This window comes from Echinops telfairi, unplaced genomic scaffold (assembly GCF_000313985.2).
Source record: "Echinops telfairi isolate 266 unplaced genomic scaffold, ASM31398v2 ScPeMD7_20;HRSCAF=75, whole genome shotgun sequence".
Classification (NCBI taxonomy): domain Eukaryota; kingdom Metazoa; phylum Chordata; class Mammalia; order Afrosoricida; family Tenrecidae; genus Echinops; species Echinops telfairi.
The window spans coordinates 13,437,840-13,444,748 of NW_022103917.1; positions in this window are offsets into that span (position 1 = coordinate 13,437,840).

The following is a 6,909-nucleotide window of genomic DNA, read 5'->3' on the forward strand; positions in this document are numbered from 1 at the left end:
ACTGTTTGTTGGCCTTTAGGAGTGTTTTTCAGTCCAGTCTGTTGGGGCAACGCGCCCTGGCCCCAATTCCACCTTCAGAATTCCCTGGGGACCTCGCTGCTCCATTCTCTTGCTGTTCTGTTGCACCCTCTTAGTGTTTTGCCTCGGTTTCGCGGTATCATATCAGGCACAATTCCCACACTGTGTCTCCGGTGTTGTCCCTGTAAGGCTATGGGTCAGTGAGGGACGTCATGTCTCATGGTGGGGCTGGCCATGTGGTCCTCCTCTCTGTGGACTGGCTGCTCTAATTGGGAACATCGCCCTCACGGCTTAGTGGGCCAGGATGTGCACTACACTCTCCTCCTCCCCCTTGATCTGCTCCCGTACACTCCAATCAGATATGTCCCTCTCCCTGAGCTGCAGATTCAATGTCGTTCTTTGAAATAAATTCTTCTGCGGGGAGGAAAGGTTGAATACTCTAAGGTGTATGCACTGCCCTAATGCTATTATCCTCTTTAGAGATGAACTTATTGTTTGGCTGAAAATGTAGCCAGGGAGGGTGTTCAGCTCAGTCCTGAATGGTGGCTAAGGATCACAAGCTTGAGGGTTTCACCAATCTCTAGCTAACCCATGATCCTGGACTCTTTTATGATTTGGAATTTTATTCCACCTTTTTCTCCCATTCTACACAGGACCTTCTAATGCATTGGTTTTCAACCTGTGGATCATGATCCTTTTGGGGAGTCGAACGACCCTTTCACAGTGGTCGATCGATTCATAACAGTAGCGAAATCACAGCGATGAAGCAGCAACCAGCTTGATCACCTCATTTGGAATTATGAAGGAAATATATAGCTCACTGGAGGTGGGACACACACTCCCTGTGGACAAGACACATGGAGGGACACTCGAGCTCTGGGTCTGAAGGAGCCACATGGAGACCCCTGCCAGTGCTGAGATGCTTCCACTGCCACTGGATCCACAAGACTTTCCACCCATTGGCCTGTGATCTTCCTGCAATCGGCATCTTTGCATATGTTACATGAGTCTGAAGAAGAATTTTTAGATTGGTATCAAACATATGGGCTAATATGAGACTTACTGACTTGATCTGGACTGGCCTGGATGTTTTCTCAATATTCAATGGCTCTTATATACAAAGCTCTTTCTTATACACATATGAGTGTCTACGAATTTGTGTGGTCTACCCATACAAACACAGCCCATGTATGCACCACCAAATTCATGGATATTTTTATAGCAATGGGAAATACACATATACAAATATCCTCTGTCAAACCTGTATTATATTTGCGGATGTACTCACACTTTCCCTCCCACATTGTTCAGACTGGGTATAAACACCAGGCTTTTAACAAGGGTCAGCTTAATAACATATTCTTGAATTTATTTTTTTGAATTGGTTTTAACTTCCTGATTCATTGTAAGTGACCCATTCTTTTTAAAAAAAATATTTTTATTGGGGGCTCTTACATCTCTTCATAATCCATACATTCATCCAGTGTGTCGAGCACATTTGTATATTTGTTGCCATCATCATTTTCAAAGCATTCTCTTCACACTTGAGCCCCTGATATCAGCTCCCCATTTCTAACCCGCTCCTCTTCCTCCCTCCCTCACGAACCCTTGATAAGTTATAGATTATTATTTTCATATCTTACATCGCACTCCATTGCCCCTTACCCACTTTTCAATTGTGAGACCCCTGGGAGAGAGTTCTAGGTTGATCCTTGTGATTAGTCCCCCTTTGTCCCCCCACCCTCTCCTAATCCTCCTGGTATCTCTGCTCTCATTGTTGACCCTGAGGGGTTTATCTATGCTGGATTCCCTGTGTTTCTGGTTCTTATCTGTAGCATTGTGCATGCTCTGGTCTAATCTGATTTGTAAGGTAGAATTGAGGTCATGATAGTGGGGCGGGGTAGGAAGTACCAAAGAACTAGAGGCCAACAAACCATCCTTGAACTTACTACAAGCTTTTCTTTCTTGTTGTGTTTTTTTGTCATTGGTTTGTTGTTGTTGTTTTGTTGTGTATTGTTGCTTGGTTTGCTCTTTCTTGTTTTTGTGCATGTTATTATCTCTGCAGGTCTGTCTAAATAAGATAGGCTGGATGAACAATCTGGAGGAGAAAACAATGGGATGGACAATTCCTGGGAAGACATGGGAGAGGGGGAGGTGGGAGGAAAGGAAGTGGTGTCAACAAACCCAGAGACAAGGGAACAACAAATGATCCACATTGGTGGTGAGGTGGGTTTGGGAGGCCTGGTAGGGCATGAGCAATGGTAATGTAACCAAGAGGAATTGGTGAAACCCTGGTGGGGACTGAGCATGATAGTGGGACAGGAGGAAAGTCAAGGAAAATAGAGGAAAAAACTGGGAGGGAAAGGGCATTTATAGAGGTCTAGATAAAGACATGTACATATGCAAATATGTTGAAGGGGAGAGAGAGAGAACTAAAACTGTTTGTGATGACGTATTTACAACTCTTTTTTAAAACATACCATGGAAGTGTATGAAATGTGAAATTTATATAAATAAAACTATTTTCAAAACTTGTATCTAGACATGTAGGTGGGGTATTGTAATTAGAAATCCAGGCAGAGAGATACAATACTCATCAATGTAGGTAAGCAGTCATTATTAAGGAGTTTTGGCAGCAAAGAGTTGGAATCCAGACATAACTTCATTCTCTTTGAAGAATAATGGGAAATGCTTCTCTTAGGGGCAAAGTTATTCCTAAGTGCTAGAGGACTTAGCTACTGGGTAGATGAGAAGATCCCACATAACTAATTGGTAAAGGTAGTAGAGATGAAATAAGGTAGAAGTCAATTATGGAACGAATCACGAAAGAACTGAATATTTTTCCTAGATACTCCATACCCAAGTTCACAATGGCAATTAGGGTGGAGTCTAGTATGTAGAAAGATGGGTCAAGTAATACTCCTACACTTGATACCCCCATCCCAAACCTACTCCCATTTAATCACTTTAGACTCATTTGTGTCTATGGTAGTTATGCAATTTCATATCAACTTGACAAATAAGAGTGAAGGGGTGGAGTCGAGCCTGTCAATCAGGCCACAGCCTGGTGATCCCTCCTTGTGGGCATGGCCTTCTCATGAGGAGTCTGGGTCTTCCTTTTGTCCTTCCTGGAGGCGAGACACACTCTCTTTCTCTGCTTCGCATTCCTGTTATCAAGCCACATGGAGTCACACTGATGGCAGCCAGAGCCCTGAAGATATGTCCACGGCCATTGGACCCACGGGACTTTCCACCCACACACCTGTCATCTTCCTCAATTCGGCATCATTGTATGTGCAGCATGAGTCTGAAGAGAAATTTATGGGCTAATATCAGACTCATGGATTAATATTGAACTTATGGACTTGATCTGGACTGGGCTGGGATGTTTTTTTGATGCATAATTACTTCTTGATATAAAGTTATCTCTTACATATATATGAGTGTCTCTGGATTTGTTTTTCTAGTCAACCTGGACTAACGCAGTGTCCTGTGGGATGAAACAAGTAATTTACTACTCATACAGATAACATATTTCTTGGTTAACCATTCAGCTCTTTCGTGCCTCTGAAAAGCTTCACCTGCTTGATGAAGGAAGATACTTGGACATAACACAAAAATGAATGGCAATCTGAGGGAGCTTTGCAACTATTTACTTTACCATATAGTCTTAGATGTGGGATGGAAACCATTCTGAGTTTTAAATCAGTACACCTGACTGTAAGTTGTGTCCTTTACTGGTTCATTTGATTTCTCTGATTCTCTTTCATTCTGAAAATAGGGGTACTATTTGCCCTATCTATCTCATAGGTTTTTGTTTATATTTTTTTTAGTATAAAATGTGTCAATATATCTAAAAACAATTCAAAAGTTTCTCAATGTTATGGAAATACTAGCTCTTATTACTGCAAAAGATTTTAGTGCTGAGGACAGAATTCCTTTTACAATTTGTAATAAATATTTTATTGTGCCTTAGGTTGGTGCTTACACAGAAAATTAGTTTTCCATTCAATAATTCATGCACAAATTATCCTTGTGGCATTGGTTGTAATCTCCATAATGTTTCAGTGTTCTCCTCATTTCCACCCTGGCTTCCCATTTCTGTCCCTTTCCCCACCTAACCTTTCCTGCAGCTCAGCAGGAGAAGGACAAGGCTTTCTATTCCTTTAGAACATTACACCCTCGGAAACTCACAGGGAGAGTTCAACCCTGTCCTAGAGAGCCGCTGTGAGTCAGTGCAGGTAGTGAGTGTTTTTGAGTCCTGTGTTCTTACCTTTGCTTTTGGGAAACCATTGCCCTGCTGGTCTTGTACAGTTGATTATTCTAAGTAAAACATTGCTCACAGGGGTTATTGTTTATTTTATAAGCAGGGGTTATTTATTTTATAAGCTAGACTATTATTTGATTGAGGGTAGTTTCTGGGAGTGGCTTTAGTTTCATGCTACAAGGGTGACTTAAGGCAATAGTGGTTTCCTCCATTTTTTCAGACCAATAAGTATCATATTTTTAAATAAATTTTTCTCAGATAATTTTCCTTATGTTTGCATATTATTCAATAGCAATAACTTTGGCTTCAAGAGTGGCTGGAGTTCATTTTTATAATTGATGACTGGACTAGTGCTTTGCCCTTTCCAGTCTAATGATAAAAATCTGACTTACAGGTCCCTGTCTATGTAGCATATGTCTTATTATCTTCTGGGGAGGTCCCAGACAGGATTTCATTTTGTAAACAGCATCATTAAAGTTTAAATAAAGCATCGCCGATTCATTGTCAAGTAAACTGAGTTTCAAAACAACACCCAAGTCAAATCCTCTGTTTCTTGTGGAAAACTTTATTTTGGGTGCTGCATAAGTTGATAATTTGAAGATAAGCAGTCCAAACCCACAGTTCGCTCTGGGAGAAAGATGAGCCTGTGTGCTCCTCTACAGATATAGAGTCCCAGAAACCCTAGGGAGCAGTTCGACTCTGCCCTACAGAGTCACTGTCAGCCAGAATAGACTCTATAAGGTTTTCCCCCTTTTATTTGGTCTTCACATAGCATTAGAATTAGGGAAACAATTTCTGAATGTGTGTTTTCATGTTATTTTATGGATGAAAACTTCTCCTTCTTCCATCCCATTAATGTGTTAGATCAATAAATTCTTGATTGTTCACATTACAATATTAGCATTATTCTATATGGGATCATTTACACTCTTGCTGCTCAAAAGTGTGACCCAAATATTAGCAGCTTTGGAATAACTTGAGAGATTATTAGAAGTTACACTCTGAGGCTCTACCTTAGACCAATTGAATTAGAATCTGTATTTCATCAAGCTTTCCAAGGCAAATCATAAAGTTTGAAAACCATGGGTCTACACTGATTGTTGTCTCTTTGAGCTGACTCATTCAATCTTAGCTCCTTAGACTCGATTCCTGCACCCTACTCATCTATCTTTGCCTTGTGATCCGGACTTAGTCCTTATCTCTAGTGCTCTGGGTTTGCTGTTTGTATGTATTTGTGTTCCCCCATGCATTTGAATTTCCATTTTTCAATATAGATGTTAATTTAACTCACCAGATTTGTTTCTCTCTTTTTTTATTTCAATACATAAATATATTCTGCATATTAGAACTCTACACCCCAAGAATTTCATTTCTTACCGGTGCATATTCATCTAGCTAGCATTTAGGTAAGCTAGATCAACTCCCTGTGAAAGAAAGGAACTGGAGAAAGCCAATTTGGCAGCACCATAAAGGGTGTCGCAATTAGGAATGATCCTTGTTTACTTTTTTGTTTCTCTACTCTTAATTTTCCCACAGTCCTTTTCACAGTAGAACTTTCTGGTAGATATGCAGAGTACTTCCTTTACTTCTGGACTCCTTTACTTTATATACCAATAATTCTCTCGTTTCTGTATGTATACAGGGATGTGCTAGGGTAGGGAAAAAACAATAAAGGAACCCACTGTCATTCTGATCCGAGTGAGGAATGTGATATAAATCAAGAATAAATGGCACAATGAGGAGGATGCAGAGGTTGCCTTCTTGTCCCATCCTTATCTTAGCATGGCTACCAAGCTGCCTCAGAGCTACCGTGTGAAATGGATTGCCATCAGTAGGTTAGCGGCACAAGTACTGGTAGTCACCCTTATTCAAGGGAGCGATAGTTTTTAAGCAGTAGCCAGGCTTTATTGAAGTATGTGAGTTTGCATGTTAAAGACCAATTATCCTTTGGCACCGCATTCCCAACACACATCTTTGTTTATTTCTTAGCACCATACAGAGTATAAATATTTCAGAAGATACCAAAGTAAAGTCCTAAGGCTTAGGGTGTATATCTGTGTGTGTGTGTGCTGTTTTAGTCAGTCTAAACTGTACCCCAAGGTCCAACACCTGCATTTAGCAAGTTTTATTTATTTATGTTATTTATTTTTCATATGTTTGAAATGAACTTGTATGTCACTAAATACTACACCACTGAAGTTTTACTTTTCCTCCTTTTTTGAGTCACTCAGACCAATATTTAGATCTGAGGGGCAAGGTATCTGGAGGGCATCAAGTTTTGATTAAAATCAGTGAGAAATTAATTCATGCAGTGGAGAACGATCTTGAGTTTTTTAAAGATAAAACTGACTTATAAGTGATTCTTTTGACAACTGACCCCTATTTCTTGGAATCTGAAATAGGTTCATTTTGTATTAAAGAGTTATTTTTGAACAATTGTGAAAGAAAAAAAATGGCTGCTGAAAAGTATGGTGGGCTAAGAAACTCAAGGCCATCAGATAGATATCATTTTTTGACCACAATCTTTTTAAAAAAAATCATTTTATTAGGGGCTCATACAACTCTTATCACAATCCATACATACATCAATTGTGTAAAGCGCATTTGTACATTCATTGCCCTCA